This window comes from Pongo abelii, chromosome 4 (assembly GCF_028885655.2).
Source record: "Pongo abelii isolate AG06213 chromosome 4, NHGRI_mPonAbe1-v2.0_pri, whole genome shotgun sequence".
In the NCBI taxonomy this organism is placed as follows: Eukaryota; Metazoa; Chordata; class Mammalia; order Primates; family Hominidae; genus Pongo; species Pongo abelii.
In genome coordinates this window covers 108,105,081-108,125,641 of record NC_071989.2, presented here as the reverse complement: position 1 = coordinate 108,125,641, position 20,561 = coordinate 108,105,081, and positions in this window count along the sequence as shown.

Genomic DNA, 20,561 nt, shown 5'->3' with positions numbered 1-20,561 from the left:
CTACCTTGAGTCCACTCATTCTAGCTTTCACCTAAATTCAATATATCTCATTAAATAAACCTTAGTGTTACATTTTTATTCTCCTATTTACCTCATTTTTTTTGTTTCATCTGCTGTGAATAATGATATTTGGTCAATTTTCTTACCTATTTTCAACTTAACAGGCCCATTTAAATATTACTTCTCTTCCATTGCTTTATAAATAAAAGTGAATTATTTAAATATAAAATAAGTTCTTCATATATGTGAGTCACTTACATTGCTTTGGGGTGTCAGTGGAGATGGGTCCTTTCAGGGGAACCATGGAGTCATAAGATAACATTCCACTTCTGCAGAATATAATATTGCATTCTACATTTTACGTACATTATAGCCTGACATTAGTTATCACTCAACAAACAATGCATATCAAAATTTCCTCTAGATTTTTTTAAAAGTTCGATTTCTTGAGGACCTAGTTCAGAGTTACATAATCCCAATATCTAGGGATGAATCTTCGCCATACTTTCATTAAGAACAACTGATTTTTATTGTGGATCCATTTATAATTTTACTTTCTTTCATATGTATGTGTGTGTGTGTGTGTGTGTGTGTGTGTGTATGTTTGTGTGTATCCCTAGTTTTATTTTCTCCAGTTTTATACATTTTATTTCTTATACATAAGAATGTAAACTTATAAATATATATTTTTATACTAAATATATTTTCTATACATTTAGATAAGTTTTGGTGTTTTGATGCTAAAGTAGGTAGTGTTACATTGCTGTCCAATTGTTTCATATGAATTACAGTCTTTTACAAAACTAGATTGTTGGTGTCATACAGAAGCGAAATGGTTTGTGCTATCTCATAGCCACTGAAATATCTAACAGAAGCTACACATTTAATAGTCTCAATAATTATTCTTGATTAATTGATGCACTCTCTTAATAATGAATTAAATTCACCCTCCCACTTCTCTATGCAATTTCTCTTTCTTTCCTCACTCAACGCTCCTACATGTCAAGTTTAGAACCTTTAAATAACAAAAGTACTAGCTTAGTAAATAGTGGTATTCTAGGCAAATTTTCAGGGGGAAGAATGCCATAGCTATTAGTCATCATAGTTTGAATATCAACATAGTTGTTATTCAGTGTATTTGGAGGTCCTACACTAAGGAAATAAAACAAAGATTGTATTTTTGTAGTTTAAAGTATAATTGGTCAAAGACTAGTTTTGATACTAGTAAGTAAAAAATAAATAATCCAAGCCCTATTTTTATAATTTAGAATGATTATATAATTTAGAATAATTCTTTCTCTACAAATAATAAGGTAGGCAAGTCTGCCCCAGAAAAGTTCATAGCTCCTAATTGCTTTGTGGTTACTATTACAAAATCACTTTTAATAATAAACAACACTAACATTAAATTCAAGTATTAAATAGTCATTGGCCTTCGTGCTTTGTGTCCTACATGCAGTGTCACATTTTCTTAAAACAACATGTGGTAGGTACTGTTATATAGCTTTTATATTATGAATGATTAGTCACATGTGATAATGGGTATGAATTTTATGAGAGCAATTAGGCATAAAATATAGATAGTCTTTTTTATTTTTATTTATTTATTTATTTATTTGAGACAGAGTTTTGCTCTTATTGCCCAGGCTGGAGTGCAATCGTGCGATCTCAGCTCACCACAACCTCCGCCTCCTGGGTTCAAGCGATTCTCCTGCCTCAGCCTCCCGAGTAGCTGGGATTCAGGCATGTACCACCATGCCTGGCTAATTCTGTATTTTTAGTAAAGACGGTGTTTCTCCATGTTGGTGAGGCTGGTCTCGATCTCCCGAGCTCAGGTGATTTGCCCACCTCGTCCTCTTAAAGTGCTGGGATTAAAGACGTGAGTTACCATGCCTGGCCAATAGTCTTAATTCATTCAACAACCATGCATTGAGTTATTTTATTTAAAAAGTCCTAATAATTATTGCACGTACTTGAGGTAACCTGAAATATATTCAGTACTTTTATGTCACCAATAATTTCCTGCAACAATAAGAGTGCTGTGTTTATAAAGGAAAATGATGGATAGAATAATTTGCTTAACTATAGTTATTATTTCCACACACATATATATCAAAATATTATATTATATACCTTAAATATATACAATAGGAAAGAAAGGAAAGCAGAATGGCTATATTTTAGTAAATTTGAGTTATTTTCTTTGCCTTTGCTATTTGGGAAAACATGGAGAACTCAGAATTGACATTAAAAACGAACATAAAGATAAATCAGTATACAAATTTACAGATTTAATGATAGAATGTATAAGGTTTGTACCAAAATAATCTGGGTAAGGTGGTTGGAGTAATTGAATAGGAGATTTAGGTAAAATAATATTGACCATGACTTGTTGAAGCTGGATGTTTGGTATACTGACATAATGTCCATAAAAAGTGTTAAAAATTAGAAAAAATAGATCAACATGCAATTTAAACTCTGATGTGTTCAAAAGCAATGAAATAAGTAATTCAACTGAACATTGTAATTTAATTCAGAAAGTGCATGAATTTCTCTTCCTCAACCAAAATGCAATTAGCACCCATGAAATTATACAATTTTCCATTTGCCTTTGCCCACCTATAATAATTGTGGCTAACAGCCACCTAAATTATTCATTTTATATGGTGAACAAATGATTATTCTTAAAACAGATCCTGTGCTCTTTTAAATTACTTTTCTTCATTCTTCAGTTGGCCCAGACCATTACTGAGTTAAATGTTTCCTAATGAGGAATACTGCCTCACTGAACTTCGCTTTGTCTCCGATTTAGAGGAGTAATTTGAGATTCCTAAAGTCCAGAACTGAATCTCAAAGGAAGATGGGGAAATGCTAGAATATTATATCTCTTCACCATGGGCCTTGTTCCGAAATATTTTTTTTTCTGTTTTGCTTTGTGTTAGAAATGGTATATTCTCAGATGACATATTTTAAACCTGGATAACAATTCTGTGCTGATTATTCTAATAAAGTTGGTCTTATCAATTAAGACATAAACAGAAATTATAAAATGAGTAGAAACATGCTAAATGAGGGGAGAAGGGCAAAAAGAAGACAGAATAGTATTCCTGCTTGCTCTTTCTCCCCATCATCTCCCACCTGGTACTTCCTTAGAGAGAAGCAGCAGCTAATCAAATTGCCTGAGTCTTAAGGATTGATAGGGTTATATTTTTTAGAAGATGAGATCACTGTGCTAAAGCCATTTTTCTTTTCTTTTCTTTTTTAATTTAAGTTGTAGAATACATGTGCAGAACGTGCAGGTTTGTTACATCGGTATACATGCACCATTATGGTTTGCTGCACCCATCAACCCCTCATCTATATTAGGTATTTCTCCTAATGCTATAACTCCCCTTGCCCCCATCCCCCAATAGGCCACGATGTGTGATATTCCCCTCCCTGTGCCCAAATGTTCTAATTGTTCAACTCCCACTTATAAATGAGAACATGCAGTGTTTGGTTTTCTGTTCCTGTGTTAGTTTCCTGAGAATGATGGTTTTCAGCTTCATCCATGTCCCTGCAAAGGACATGAACTCATTCATTTTTATGGCTGCATAATATTTCATGGTGTACATGTGCCACATTTTTTTTATCCAGTCAACATTCATGGGCATTTGGGATGGTTCCAAGTCTATGCTATTGTGAATAGTGCTGGAATAAACATACGTGTGCATGTATCTTTATAGTAGAATGATTTATAATCCTTTGATTATACTCAGTAATGGGATTGCTGGGTCAAATGATATTTCTAGTTCTGGATCCTTGAGGAATCGCCAAACTGTCTTCCACAATGGTTGAACTAATTTACACTCCCTCCAACAGTGGAAAAGCGTTTCTATTTCTTCGCATCCACTCCAGCATCTGTTGTTTCCTGACTTTTTAATGATTGCCATTCTAAATGACATGAGATGGTATCTCATTGTGGTTTTGATTTGCATTTCTCTAATGACCAGTGATGACAAGCTTTTTTAAATATGTTTGTTGGCTGCATAAACATCTTTTTTTGAAAAGTTCCTATTCATATCCTTTGCACACTTTTTTGATGGGGTTGTTTATTTATTTATTTATTTTGTAAATGTCTTTAAGTTCCATGTAGAATCTGGATATTAGACCTTTGTCAGATGGATAGATTGCAAAAGTTTTCTCCCATTCTGTAGGTTCGCTGTTCACTCTGATGATAGTTTCTTTTGCTGTGCAGAAGCTCTTTAGTTTAATTAGATCTCATTTGTCCATTGTGGCTTTTGTTCCAATTGATTTTGTTGTTTTAGTCATGTAGTCTTTGCCCATGCCTACGTCCTGAATAATATTTCCTAGGTTTTCTTCTACAGTTTTTATGGCTTCAGGTCTTACATTTAAATCTTTAATCCATCTTGAGTTAATTTTTGTATAAGGTTTAAGGAAGGAATTCAGTTTTCTGCATATGGCTAGCCAGTTTTCCCAATACCATTTATTAAATAGGGAATCCTTTCCCCATTGCTTGTTTTTGTGAGGTTTGTCAAAGATCAGATTGTTGTAGATGTGTGGTGTTATTTCTGAGGCCTCTGTTCTGTTCCATTGGTCTATATATCTGTTTTGGTACCAGTACCATGCTGTTTAGGTTACTGTACCCTTGTAGTATAGTTTGAAGTCAGGTAGTGTGATGCCTCCAGCTTTGTTCTTTTTGCTTAGGATTGTCTTGACTCTAAGGGCTCTTTCTTTTGTTACATATGAGATTTAAAGTAGCTTTTTCTAATTCTGTGAAGAAAAGTCAATGGTAGCTTGATGGGAATAGCATTGAATCTATAAATTACTTTGGGCAGAATGGCCATTTTCACGATATTGATTCTTCCTATCCATGAGGATGGAATGTTTTTCCATTTGTTTGTGTCCTCTCTATTTTCCTTAAGCAGTGGTTTGTACTTCTTCTTGAAGAGTTCCTTCACATCCATTGTAAGGTGTATTCCTAGGTATTCTATTCTTTTTGTAGCAATTGTGAATGGAAGTTCACTCATTGTTAGGCTCTCTGTTTGTCTATTATTGGTATATAGGAATGCTTATGATTTTTGCACGTTGATTTTGTATCCTGAGACTTTGCTGAAGTTGCTTATCAGCTTAAGGAGTGTTTGGGCTGAGAGAATGGGGTTTTCTAAATATAAAATCATGTCATCTGCAAACAGAGATAGTTTGATGCCCTCTCTTTCTATTTGAATACCTTTATTTTTTTCTCTTGCCTGATTACCCTGGCCAGAACTTTTTTTTTTGAGACAGAGTCTTGCTCTGTTGCCCAGGCTGGAGTGCAGTGGTGCGATCTCCACTCACTGCAAGCTCCGCCTCCCAGGTTCACGCCAATCTCCTGCCTCAGCCTCCTGAGTAGTTGGGACTACAGGTGCCCGCCACCACGCCTGGCTAATTTTTTTGTATTTTTAGTAGAGACGGGGTTTCACCATGTTAGCTGAGAAGGTCTCGATCTCCTGACCTTGTGATCCACCCCTGGCCAGAACTTTTAATACTATATTGAATAGGAGTGGTGAGAGAGGGCATCTTTGTCTTGTGCCGGTTTTCAAAGGGAATGCTTCCAGCTTTTGTTCATTTAGTATGATATTGGCTTTGTGTGTGTCTTAAATAGCATGGAGGGTATTGAATTTTTATTGAAGGCCTTTTCTGCATCTATTGAAATAATCATGTGTTTTTTGTCATTGGCTTTGTTTATGTGATGGATTACATTTATTGATCTGCATATGTTGAACCAGCCTTGCATCCCAGGAATGAAGCTGACTTGATCATGGTGGATAAGCTTTTTAATGTGCTGCTGGATTCGTTTGACAGTATTTTATTGAGGATTTTCACATCAATGTACAGCAGGGATATTGGCCTGAAATTTTTGTTGTTGTGTCTCTGACAGGTTTTGGTATCAGGATAATGCTGTCTTCTTAAAATGAGTTAGGGAGGAATCCCTCTTTGTCTGGACCTGGGCTTTTTTTTTTTGGTTGGTAGGCTATTAATTAAATGCCTCAATTTCAGAACTCATTGTTGGTCTATTCAGGGATTCTACTTCTTCCTGGTTTAGTCTTGGGAGGGTGTATGTGTCCAGGAATTTACCCATTTCTTCTAGATTTTCTAGTTTATTTGGGTAGAGGTGTTTATATTCTCTGATGGAAGTTTCTATTTATGTGGGATCAATGTTGATCTCCCCTGTATCATTTTTTATTGTGTCTATTTGATTGTTCTCTCATTTCTTTTTTATTAGACTGGCTAGCCATCTATCTATTTTATTAGTGTTTTCAAAAAACAAGCTCCTGTATTCATTGATATTTTGAAGGGTTTTTTGTGTCTCCATCTCCTTCAGTTCTGCTCTGATCTTAGTTATGTCTTCTGCTAGCTTTTGAATTTGTTTGCTCTTGGTTCTCTAGTTCTTATAATTGTGATGTTAGGGTGTCGCTTTTAGATCTTTCACACTTATCCTTTGGGAATTTAGTGCTATAAATTTCCCTCTAAACACTGCTTTACCTGTGTCCCAGAGATTCTGATATGTTGTGTCTTTTTTCTCACTGGTTTCAAGAAACTTCTTGATTTTCACCTTAATTTTGTTATTTACTCAGTAGTGATTCAGGAGCAGGTTGTTCAGTTGACATGTAGTTGTGTGGTTTTGAGTGAGTTTCTTATTTTTGAGTTCTAATTTGATTGCACTGTGGTCTGAGAGACTGTTAGTTATGATTTCCATTCCTTTGCATTTGCTGAGGAATGTTTTACTTATAATTATGTGGTTGATTTTAGAATAAGTGCTATGTGGTGGTGAGAAGAATGTATATTCTGTTGATTTAGGGTGGAGAGTTCTGTAGATGTCTATTAGGTCCACTTGGTCCAGAGCTGAGTTCAAGTCCTGAATATCCTTGTTAATTTTCTGTCTTATTGATCTTTCTAATATTGACAGCATGGTGTTAAAGTCTGCCACTATTAGTATGTGGGAGTCTAAGTCTCTGTAGGGCTCTAAGAACTTGCTTTATGAATCTGGGTGCTCCTGTGTTGGATGCATATATGATTAGGATAGTTAGCGCTTCTTGTTGCATTGATCCCTTTACCGTTATGTAATGCCCTTCTTTGTCTTTTTTGATCTTTGTTGGCTTAAAGTCTCTTTTATCAGAGACGAGGATTGCAATCTCTGCTTTTTTTTTTTTTTTTTTTTTGCTTTCCATTTGCTTGGTAAATCTTCATCCATCCCTTTATTTTGAGCCTATGAGTTCCTTTGCACATGAGATGGGTCTTGTGAATACAGCACATCAATGGGTCTTGACTCTATGCAATTTGCCAGTCTGTGCCTTTTAATTGGGGCATTTAGCCTATTTACATTTAAGGTGAATATTGTTATGTGTGAATTTGATTCTGTGATTATGATGCTAGCTGGTCATTTTACCAATTAGTTGATGCAGTTTCTTCATAGTGTCAATGGTTTTTACATTTTGGTTTGGTTTTGTAGTGGCTGGTACCAGATTTTTCTTTCCATATATAGTGCTTCCATCAGGAGCTTTTGTAAGACAGGCCTGTTGTTGACAAAATCCCTTAGCATTTGCTTGTCTGGAAAGGATTTTATTTATGTAATTTTATTTATTTCCTTTGCTTATGAAGCTTAATTTGGCTGGATATAAAATTCTCGGTTGAAAATTCTTTTCTTTAATTAAGAATGTTGAATATTGGCCCCCACTCTCTTCTGGCATGTAGGGTTCCTGCAGAGAGTTCCACTGTTTGACGAATGCACTTCTCTTTGTGGGTAACCCAACCTTTCTCTCTGGCTGCTCTTAAAATTTTTTCCTTAATTTCAACCTTGGTAAATCTGACGATTATGTGTCTAGGGGTTGCTCTTCTCGAGGAATATCTTTGTGGTGTTCTCTGTATTTCCTTAATTGGAATGTTGACCTGCCTTGCTAGGTTGGGGGGAGTTCTCCTTGATAATATCCTGAAGTGTGTTTTCCAACTTGGTCCCATTCTCCGTGTCACTTTCAGTTACACCGATCAAACGTAGGTTTGGTCTATTCACATAGTCCCATATTTCTTGGAGGCTTTGTTAGTTCCTTTTTATTCTTTTTTCCCTAATATTATCTTCACACTTTATTTCATTAAGTTGATCTTCAATCTCTGATATTCTTTCTTCTGCTTGATCGATTCAGCTATTGATACTTGTGTACGCTTCAGGAAGTTCTCATGCTGTGTTTTTCAGCTCTGTCAGGTCACTTATGTTCTTCTCTAAACTGGTTATTCTAGTTAGCAGTTCTTCTAACCTTTTATCAAGGTTCCTAGCCTTGCATTGGGTTAGAACATGCTCCTTTAGCTCAGAGGAGTTTGTTATTATCTGCCTTCTGAAGCCTACTTCTGTCAGTTCATCAAACTCATTCTCCAGCCAGTTTTGTTCCCTTACTGACTAGGAGTTGTGATCCTTTGGAGAAGAGGCATTCTGGTTTTTAAAATTTTCAGCCTTTTTGTGCTGGTTTTTCCTCATCCTTGTGGATTTATTTACCTTTGGTCTTTGCTGTTGGTGACCTTCGGATGGAGTTTTTGCATGGTCATCCTTTTTGTTGATGTTGATGCTACTGCTTTCTGTTTGTTAGTTTTCTTTCTAACAGTCAGGACCTTCTTTTGCAGTTCTGCTGGAGTTTGCTGGGGGTCCACTCCAGACCCTGTTTGCCTTGGTATCACCAGCAGAGGTTGCAGAACAGCAAAGATTGCTCTCTGCTCCTTCCTCTGGAAGCTTCATCCCAGAGGGCGCCTGCCAGATGACAGCTGGAGCCGTTTTGTCTGAGGTGTCTGTTGTTCCCTGCTGGGAAGTGTCTCCCTTTCAGGAGACACGGGAGACAGGGACTGACTTTAGGAGGCAGTCTGTCCCTTAGCAAAGCTTGAGCACTGTGCTGGGAGATCCACTGCTCTTTTCAGAGCCAGCAGGCAGGAATGTTTAAATCTGCTGAAGCTGCACCCACAGCTGCCCTTTCCCCCGGGTGCTCTGTCTCAGGGAGATGGGAGTTTTATCTATAAGCCCCTCACTGGGGCTGCTGCCTTCCTTTCAGAGATGCCCTGCCCAGAGAGGAGGAATCTAGACAGGCAGTCTGGCTACAGTGGCTTTGCAGAGCTGTGGTGGGCTCTACCCAGTTTGAACTTAAAGGTGGCTTTGTTTACACTTTGAGGTGGAAAAACCCCTACTCAAGCATCAGTAATGGCAGATGCTTCTTCCCCCATTAAGCTCAAGTGTCCCAGGTTGACTTCAGAGTGCTGTACTGGCAGCAAGAATTTCAATCCATTGGATCTTTGCTTGCTGTGCTCTGTTGGGGTGGGATCAGCTGAGCAAGACCAATTGGCTTCCTGGCTTCAGCCCCCTTTCCAGGGGAGTGAATCATCCTGTCTCGCTGGCATTCCAGGTGCCACTGGGGTGAAACAAACAAACAAACAAACTCCTGCAGCTAGCTCTTTGCCCAAATGGCTGCCCAGTTTTGTGCTTGAAACCCAGGGCCCTTGTGGAGTAGGCACCTGAGGGAATTTTCTGGTTTGTGGGTTGCAAAGACTGGGAAAAGTGTAGTGTCAGGGCCGGATACCTCCGTCCCTCATGGCATGGGGTCTCATGGTGTCCCTTGGCTTGGGGACGGAGTTTCCTGACCCCTTGCACTTCCCCAGTGTGGCGATGTCCCACCCTACTTCTGCTTGCCCTCCGTGGGCTGCACCCACTGTCTAACCAGTCCCAATGAGATGAACCAAGTACCTCTGTTGGAAATGCAGAAATCACCTGCCTTCTGCATTGGTCTCCCTGGGAGCTGCAGACCTGAGCTGTTCCTATTTGGCCATCTTGCCTGGGAATCTCCTAAAGCCATTCTTCTTTTTTCATTTTTTTGTTTGTTTGTTTTCTACTTCCATTATATATCATTCACTTGTTTGTTTTCTACTTCCATTATATATCATTCACTTTCATATGGTTAAGGTGTGCTAAACTTAGCTGTACTTATCTGATTATCTTACTTTCCTTTTTACTTTGATTTTGATAGGAGAAGTGGACAAATATAGACCGAGTTTAAAAACCAAGGGAAATAGGGGTTTCCATTAAACTATGCACTGTATCATAGCATTTACCAGCCCCTGTGTCATAGTGTGGGTTTAGATCATCTGCTAAATACTGTGGAATTTTAATTTGGATGTTCTTCCTTTCATATATGAGGGCTATAGTCCTTTCTTTATGATAAGGGTGTGTGTGTGTGTGTGCATGTGCACATGTGAATGTGTGTGCATAGGTGTGTTTAAGTGAGGGCCATCAGAGATTATTAGTCAGATGTTCCTGATATCCTCAGCCAAAATAATATAAAACCTTAATTCTACAGACTTTACGTGAACACTCAGCAATGGCTTTAACACTAAATTATTTTCATTTATTGGCTGAAGGTTTGGTTTATTGTACGAAATTATTTCAGGGAGTAAATAATTATCCTTAAGCATGTGTGTGTCACCCAATATCTGTGTAAACAGTTGGTACAAACAAACCAAGTTAAAAGTTCAAAATTCAAAGCACTTTTATTTCACCTGTGTTTGCTTGAGTTTATGATTGATACAGCACATCTCTAAGATATGGAAATCCCATCTCTTTCTTTGCTCACTTCAGGTGCCAGAGATTGATTTTGCATCCAGCAGGAACATCATGCTCAGCTGTGTCCTTTTTATGTCTGCCTTTCAATTGACTTCACCTTGGAGTTAGTCAGGAAGTAAGGACATAAGCTCAGCAGTGTCAAAATTATCATGTTCTAAATGTTTTAGCTATATACTTCCAAACTTTCAAAAACCTCCTGATTTTTGATCAAGAACCCATATGTGCCTAATCAAGTAGGCACTCATTTAGCTAAATTATACAAAGACACAGACACTCATTTAGCTAAATTATACAAAGACACAGACACTCATTTAGCTAAACGACTCTGTATTATATCAAAAAGGTAATTATTTTGAAGGAGGTGCATCAAGATGGTTGACTAGATGCACCTGGTACTTGTTTCATTCACAAAGAAGCTGCAAAATACTGAGCAGATGATCACACTTTGAGTAGATCATCTGAGAGAGATCATTGGAATTCAAAAGATTAAGTGGCAGGGCCAAGCAGGCTTCCTCCCTTCCCGCTCCTTCCTTGTTTTCTGTGCTTCCTGTCATGCTTCCTGTTTATATGCCTTCTTATTTTTCTTAAAGCCAGAAATCTGCCATTTATAATTATAGTATATCCAACTTTGTCAATTTTAGCAAAAAATAAGTGTTGAAAACCTTTGTATAGAACAACCCAATCAGGCAAAATTAAACTAACCTGTCTGAGGAATTCTATCTGGGAATGATGTTTATTTGATTTTTTAAGATTATTTTTATTTTTGAGTTGGAGTGTAGCTGTCACCCAGGCTGGACTGCAGTGGTGCGATTTAAGCTCACTGCAACCTCTGCCTCCCAGGTTCAAGTGATTCACCCACCTCAGCCTCCCGAGTAGCTGGGACTACAGGTGCGTGCCACCATGCCTGGCTAATTTTTTGTATTTTTAGCAGAGTTGGGATTTCACCATGTTGCCCAGGATAGTCTCAAACTCCTGAATGCAAGTGATCAGCCCCACTCATCCTTCCAAAGTATTGGGATTACAGGCATGAGCCACTGCGCCCAGCCTCGGAATGATGTTTAGACATCAGAAATTTTTGTAAATTATTTATTTGAGTGATTCTTTACTAAAAATATTTTCAAGATTTTATATAGTCCACCAAGTAAGTATAGATTTCTTAGCATGCTATTCCTTTTCCTCCTATATTTAAATCTTTGTACCACTCTCTCTGTATTCTATTAATTCCTGTCTTTATTCATAATAATTCCATGAGGTTCACTTTTCCAGTTTTTGTTTCAAGGCCCACATCAAATGCTATATTATTTACAAGGGTTTTTTTTCTGATTGTATGATAATTTTATGTATTTTCAACATTTTATTTATTTTGTTAAATTATGCGGTACTGATTTATTTATTTTTACTTTTATTTTAGAATGGGGGGGGTACATGCAAGTTGTTACAAAGATATATTGTGTGATGCAACATTTGAAGTACAAATGAATCTGTCATCCAGGTAGTGAGCATGGTACCCAATAGGTAGTTTTTTTGTCTTTCTTTTATTTTGTTTTATTTTAAGTACTGGGATACATGTGCAGAACTTGCAGGTTTGTTACATGGGTATACATGTGCCATAGTGGTTTGCTGCACCTTTTAACCCCTCATCTAGGTTTTAAGCCCTGCATGCATTAGGTATTTGTCCTAATGCTCTCCCTCCCTTTGCCTCCAACCCCCAAAAGGTCCCTGTGTGTGTTGTTTCGCTCCCTGTGTCCATGTGTTCTCATTGTTCAGCTCCCACTTAGGAGTGAGAACATATGGTGTTTGGTTTTCTGTTCCTGTGTTAGTTTTCTGAGGATGGTGGCTTCCAGCTTTATCCATGTCCCTGAAAGGATACTATCACATTTTTTATGGCTGCATAGTATTCCATGGTTATATATACCACATTTTCTTTATCCAGTCTATCATCCATGGGCATTTGGGTTGGTTTCATGTTTTTGTTATTGTAAATAGTGCTGCAAAAAAAACCCCAAAAAAACAAACAAACAAAAAAAAACAGTGTGCATGTGTCTTTATAGTAGAATGATTTTTGTATTTGTATCATACAATACCATACATGGTATTTGTGGTTCTAGGACATTGAGGAATTGTCACATGCTCTTCCACAATGGTTGAACTAATTTACATTCCCACCAACAGTGTAAAACCATTCCTATTTCTCCACAGCCACGCCAGCATCTGTTGTTTCTTGACTTTTTAATAACCGCCATTCTGACTGACATGAAATGGTATCTCATTGTGGTTTTTATTTGCATTACTCTAATGATCAGTAATGATTAGCTTTTTTTCACGTTTGTTGGCTGCATAAATGTCATCTTTTGAGAAGTGTCTGTACATATCCTTTGCCCATTTTTTGATGGGTTTGCTTGTTTTTTCTTGTAAATTTGTTTAAGTTGCTTGTGGATTCTGGATATTAGAACTTTGTCAGATGGATAGATTGCAAAAACTTTCTCCCATTCTGTAGGTTGCTTGTTCACTCTGATGCTAGTTCCTTTTGCTGTGCAGAAGCTCTGTAGTTTAATTAGATCCCATTTGCCATTTTTGGCTTTTGTTGCAATTTCTTTTGGTGTTTTAGCCATGAAGTCTTTGCCCATGCCTATGTCCTGAGTGGTATTGTCTAGGTTTTCTTCTAGGGATTTTAAGGTTTTGGGTTTTACATTTAAGTCTTTAATCCATCTTGAGTTAATTTTTGTATAAAGTGTAAATAAGGGGTTCAGTTTCAGTTTTCTGCAAATGGCTAGTCAGTTTTCACAGCATCATTTATTAAATAGGGAATCCTTTCCCCATTGCTTGTTTTTGTCAAGTTTGCCGAAGATCAATTGGTTATAGATATACGGTGTTATTTCTGAGGTCTCTGTTCTGTTCCACTGGTCTATATTTCTGTTTTGGTACCACTACCATGCTGTTTTGGCTACTGTAGCTTTGTAGTATAGTTTGAAGTCAGGTAGTGTGATGCCTCCAGCTTTGTTCTTTTTGCTTAGGATTGTCTTGGCTATATGGGCTCTTTTTTGGTTCCATATGAAATTTAAAGTAGTTTTTTTCTAATTCTTTGAAGAATGTTAATGGTAGTTTGATGGGAATAGCATTGACTGTATAAAATACTTTGGGCAGTATGGCCATTTTCACGATTCTTCCTTTTTATGAGGATGGAATGTTTTTCCATTAGTTTATGTTCTCTCTTATTTTGTTGAGCAATTGTTTGTAGTTCTCCTTGAAGAGGTCCTTCACATCCTTTGTAAGCTGCATTCCTAGGTATTTTATTCTCTTTTTACTGATTATGAATGGGATTCATTCATGATTTGGTACTCTGCTTGTCTATTGTTGGTGTATAAAATGCTTGTGATTTTTGCACATTGATTTTGTACCTGGAGACTTGCTGAATTTGTTTATCAGCTTAAGAAGTTTGGAGGCCGAGACAATGAGGTTTTCTAAATATAGAATCATGTCATCTGCAAACAGAGACAATTTGACTTCCTCTCTTCCTGTTTGAATACCCTTTCTTTCCTTTTCTTGCCTGATTGCCCTGGCCAGAACTTCCAATACTATGTTGAATAGGAGTGGTGAGAGAGGGCATCTTTGCCTTGTGCGTTTTCCAAGGGAATCCTTCCAGTTTTTGCCCCTTCAGAATGATACTGGCTATGGGTTTGTAATAAATAGCTTTTATTAATTTGAGACATGTTCCATAAATACCTATTTTACTGAGAGTTTTTAACATGAATAGTTGTTGAATTTTATCGAAGGCCTTTTCTGCATCTGTTGAGATGATCGTTTGGTTTTGTCATTAGTTCTGTTTAAGTGATGGATTATGTTTATCTGTTTGTGTATGTTGAGCCAGCCTTGCATCCCAGGGATGAAGCTGACTTGCTTATGGTAGATAAGCTTTTTGATGTGCTGCTGGATTCGGTTTGACAGTATTTTATTGAGGATTTTTGCATTAATGTTCATCAGGCATATTGGCCTGAAGTTTTCTTTATTTTGTTGTATCTCTGCCAAGTTTTAGTACCAGGATGACGCTGGCCACATAAGATGAGTCAGGGAGAAGTCCCTCCTTTTCAATTGTTTGGAACAGTTTCAGAAGGAATGGCACCAGCTCCTCTTTGTACTTCTGGTAGAATTCAGCTGTGAATCCACCTGGTCCTGGGCTTTTTTTGGTGGGCTATTAATTTCTACCTCAATTATAGAATTTGTTATTGGTCTATTCAGGGATTCAACTTATTCCTAGTTTAGTTTTCAGAGGTTGTATATGTCAAGGAATTTATCCATTTCTTCTACATTTTCTAGTTTATTTGCGTAGAGGTATTTATAGTATTCTCTGATGGTAGTTTGTATTTCTTTGGGGTCAGTGGTGATAACTCCTTTGTCATTTTAAAGTCATGTCTCTTTGATTATTCTCTCTTTTCTTCTTCATTATTCTAGCTAGCAGTGTAACTATTTTGTTAATTTTTTCAAAACCAGCTCCTGGATTCATTGATTTTTTGAAGGGTTTTTTTGAGTCTCTATCTTCTTCAGTTCTGCTCTGATCTTAGTTATTTCTTGTCTTCTGCTAGCTTTTGAATTAGTTTGCTCTTGCTTCTCTAGTTATTTTAATTGTGATATTAGGGTGTCGAGATCTTTCCAGCTTTCTGGTGTGGGCATTTAGTTATTTTAATTGTGATGTTAGGGTGTTGAGATCTTTCCAGCTTTCTGGTGTGGGCATTTGGTGCTATAAATTTCCCTCTTAACACTGCTTCAGCTGTGTCCCAGAGATTCTGGTACGTTGTGTCTTTGTTCTCATTGGTTTCAAAGAACTTCTTGATTTCTGTCTTAATTTCTTTCTTTACACAGGAGTCATTTAGTAGCAGGTTGTTTGATTTCCATGTAGTTGTGTTGTTTTGAGTGAGTTTTTAAATCCTGAGTTCTAATTTGATTGCGCTGTAGTCTGAGAGACTGTTATAATTTCAGTTCTTTGGCATTTGCTGAGGAGTGTTTTACTTCCAATTATGTGGTCGATTTTAGAATAAGGGCCATGTGGCACTGAGAAGAATGCATAATCTGTTGATTTAGCGGGGAGAGTTCTGTAGATATCTATTCGGTCCACTTGATCCAGAGCTGAGTTTGAATCCTGAATATCCTTTTTAATTTTCTGTCTCATTGATCTGTCTAATATTGACAGTGGGGTCTTAAGGTCTCCCGCTATTAATGTGTGGGAGTCTAATTCTCTTTGTAGATCTCTAACAACTTGTTTTATGAATCTGGGTTCTCCTGAATAATATCCTGAAGTGTGTTTTCCAACTTGGTTCCATTCTGTCTGTCTCTTTCAGGTACTTCAATCAATCATAGGTTTGGTCTTTCCACAAAGTCCCATATTTCTTGGAGGCTTTGTTCTTCCCTTTTCATTCTTTTTTCTCTAATCTTTTCTGCGTGTCTTATTTCAGCAAGGTGGTCTTCAAACTCTGATACCCTTTCTTTTGCTTGATCGATTCAGCTATTTATACTTGTGTGTGCTCCATGAAGTTCTAGTGCTGTTTTTCATCTCCATCAGGTCCTTTATGTTCTTCTCTGAATCGGTTATTCTAGTTAGCAGTTCCTCTAACCTTTTATCAAGGTTCTTAGCTTCTTTACATTGGTTTAGAACATTCTCCTTTAGGTCAGAGGAGTTTGTTATTACCCCCCTTCTGAAGCCTACATCTGTCAATTCGTCAATCTCATTCTCTGTCCAGTTTTATGCCCTTGCTGGAGAGGAGTTGCGATAATTTGGAGGAGAAGAGGCATTCTGGTTTTTGGAATTTTCAGTGTTTTTTGTAGGGGTTTTACCTCATTTCATGGATTTATCTACCTTTGATCTTTGAGGCTGTTGATCTTTGGATATGGTCTTTTTTGTTGATGTTGTTGTTCCTTTCTGTTTGTTAGTTTTTCTTCTGACAGGCCCCTCTTCTGCAGGTCTGCTGCAGTTTGCTGGAGTTCCACTCCAGACCGTGTTCACCTGGGTATCACCAGTGGAGGCTCCACAACAGCGACGATTGCTAGCTACCCGCTCCTTCTTCTGGAAGCTTTGTCCCAGAGGGACACTGGCCTGATGCCAGCCAGAGCTCTCCTCTATGAGGTGTCTTTTGACCCCTGTTGGGAGGTCTCTCCCAGTCAAGAGGCACAGGCATTAGGAGCCCACTTGAGCAGGCAGTCTGTCCCTCAGCAAAGCTGGTGCGCGGTGCTGAGAGAACCACCCTTGTCAGGATTAGCTGCTCTCTTCAGAGCTGGCAGACAGGAAAGATTAAGTCCACTGAAGCTGTGACCTCAGCTGCCCCTCCCCCCAGGTGCTCTGTTCCAGGGAGATGAGAGATTTGTCTGTAAGCCACTGACTGGAGCTGCTGGATTTCCTGCAGAGATGCCTTGCCCAGTGAGGAGGACTCTAGATAAGCAGTCTGGCCACAGCTGCTTTGCTGTGCTGCAAAATCCAAACCTCCCAGTCTCCTTAGCACTGTCAGGGGAAAAATGCCTACTAAAGCCAGAGTAATGGCAGTCGCCCCTCGCCCCTCCAAGCCCTATCGTCTCAGGTCAACTCCAGACTGCTGTGCTGGCAATGATAATTTCAAGCCAGTGATTCTTAGCTTGCTGGTCTCCCTTGAGAGTAGGACTTGCTGAGCAAGAACTCTTTCTCCGTGGCTTCAGGCCCCTTTCCAGGGGAGTGGACTGTTTTTCTCCTGTCTCACTGGAGTTCCAGGTGCTACTGAAGTATGAAGAAACTCCTTCAGCTCAGTGCCTGCCCAAACAGCTGCCTAATTTTGTGCTTGAAACCCTGGTTCCTGGTGGTGTAGTCTCACAAGGAAATCTGATCTGTGGACTGCAAACTCCATGGGAAAAATGTAGTACCTGGGGTGGATAGCACAGTCCCTCACTGCTTCCTTTGGCTAAAGGATGGAAGTCCCCCGAGCTCCATGCACTTCCAGGGTGAAGTGATGCCCCCCCCGCTCCTGCTCACTCTCCATGGGTTGCAGCCACTGCCTAACCAGTCCCAGTGAGATGAACTGGGTACCTCAGTTGGAAATGCAGAAATCACCCACCTACTGCGTTGGTCTCGCTGGGAGCTGCAGACTGGAGCTGTTTCTATTCGGCCATCTTCCAGAATTCTTATCCCCAATAGGTAGTTTTTTTGACACTTACCCCTTCTCTCCCCACTCTTGAATTCTCCAGTGTCTGTTGTTCCCATTGTTATGACCATGTATACCAAACGTTTAGCTCCCACTTATAAATGAGAACATGAGGTACTTGGTTTTCTCTTTCTGCATTAGTTTACTTAGGATAATGGTTTCCAGATGCATCTATGTTGCTACAAAGGATGATGATTTCATTCTTTTGTATGGCTGTGTAGTACTTTATGATATATATGTACCACATTTTCTTTATCCAATACGCCATATGTAAGGTACATGGATGTGCTTTGGTCAAGAGTATGCTGAGATAACATCCTGCATGACTCAGTGGGATTGGAGCACAGGTGCATAATTCCACTTGTTATGTAACCTGCTTGTATAAGTTCATACCTGGCTCAGAGCCTATTATTTGTAAAAGGTATAACTGCCCTGCTGATACTGTCTGGGCTTGGCTCAGGGCACTCCCAGAGAAAGAGAGAGAGTCAGAGATGTCCATCTTGCAGAGAGACAGTGGAAAGCCAGGACGTGGCTCAGCTTGTGCCCTGAGAGGGAGAGAGTGAAGCTGCTGACCCTGTAAGGGAGAGCTGGTTGTGCAGCTGTGTGTGGGAGCAGCAGAAACCACAGAGCCAGAGCAGGTGGCCGAGACAGAGATGGAAAATGTGAGAGAGCTGTTGATGAGACAACTAGTGTGAATGAGCTGCTGATGAGAGAGCTGCTGAGTAAAACCATACTTCATCTGCCTATGCCCCAAGTGTTCTTTCAGTTATCTGCTACTTATCCACCACTCCCTTCGGACCCCATGATTGGCTGGAACCTGGCACTAGGCATGACATCATTGATGGGCAACTGGGTTGATTCCATGTCTTTGTTATGGTGAATAATGCTGCAATGTACATATGGGTACCTGTTCTTTTTAGTAGAATGACTTATTTTCCTTTGGGTATATACACAGTAATGGCATTGTTGGGTAGAATGGTAATTCATGTCAGCTCTTTGAGAAATCTTGAAACTTCTCTCCACAGTGCCTGAGCTAATTTACATCAGTCCTGTTCTTTGCAACCTCATCCTTGGGTTTTAGGAGTTTTGCTATTTTTTTGGTTTTTTAACAAAAGCCATTCTGACAGGTTTGAGATGGCATCTCATTGTGTTTTCTATTTTCATCTTTCTGATGATTAGGGAAGATGAATTTTTTTTTCAGATGTTTGTTGGCTGCTGGTATATCTTCTGTTTGTTCACGTCTTTGGCCCTCTTTTAATGAGATGATTTGGTTTTTGCTTGTTGGATTGTTTAAATTATTTATATCTTCTGAATATTAGGCCTTTTTAAGATGCATTGTTTGTGAATATTTTCTCCCATTCTGTGGGTTGTCTGTTTACTTTCTCAATAGTTTTTCTTGCTGTGCACAGAAGCTCTTTAGTTTAATTAGGTCCCACATGTCAATTTTTGTTTTTGTGGCAATTGCTTTTGAGGACTTAGCTATAAATTCATTGTCAAGGCCAATATGGAGAAGGGTATTTTTTAGGTTTTCTTCTATAATTTTTATAGTTCAAGGTCTTACAGTTGTTTTAAATCTATCTTGAGTTAATTTTTGTACATGGTGAAGATGTAGGGGTCCAGTTTCATTCTTCTGCATATGAATAGCCAGTTTTCCCAGCACCATTTATTGAACAGGGACTTTTTTCCCATTGCTTATTTTTGTCAACTTTGTCAAAGATCGGATGGTTGTAGTTGTGTGGCTTTACTTATGAGTTTTGTATTCCTTTGGCCTATGTGTCTGCTTTTCTACCAGTACCATGCTGTTCTGGTTATTGTAGCCTTGTAGTATAGTTTGAAGTTGGGTAATATGATACCTCCAGCTTACTTCTTTTTGTTTAAGATTGCTTTGGCTATTCAGGCTCTTTTGTGGTTCCACATGAATTTTAGAATAGTTTTTTCTAATCCTGTGAAAAATGACATTGGTAATTTATTAGAAATAGTGTTGAATCTGTAAATTGCTTTGGGCAGTATGGCCATTTTAATGATACTGATTTTTCCAACTGACGAGCCTGGGATATATTTTCGTTTATTTGTGTCATCTCTGATTTATTTTAGAAATGTTTTGTAGTTCTCCTTGTAGATATCTTTCATCTCCTTTGCTAGCTATATTTCTAGGTGACTTATTTTTTTCTGTGACTATTGTAAGTTGGATTGCATTCTTGATTTGGCTCTTAGCTTTAATGTTATTGGTGTGTAGAAATACAACTGATTTTTCATATTGATTTTGTATCCTGAAACTTTACTGAAGCTTTTATTAGCTATAAGCCTTATAGCAGAGTCTGTAGGGTTTTTTAGGTATAGAATCATATCATCAGCAAAGACAGATAGTATGACTTTCTCTTTTCCTAGTTGGGTGCCTTTTATTTCTTCCTTTTGCTTCATTGCTTTGGCTACAACTTTCAGTAGTACATTAAATAGGCATGGTGAGGGTGGGCATCCTTGTCTTGTTCTAGTGCTCAAGGAGAATGCTTTTAGCTTTTGCCTGTTCAGTATAATGCAGGCTGTTGTTTTGTCATAGATGGCTCTTATTATTTTGAGGTATGTTCCTTCAGTGCCTAATCTGCTGAGGGTTTTTATCATGAGGTGATGTTAGATTTTATCAAAAGCTTTTTCAGCATTTATTGAGATGATCACATTGTTTTTGTTCTTGATCCTGTTTATATGGTGGGACTCATTTATTTATTTGTGTATGGTGAACCAACCTTGCATCACAGGAATAAAACTTGCTTGTTTGT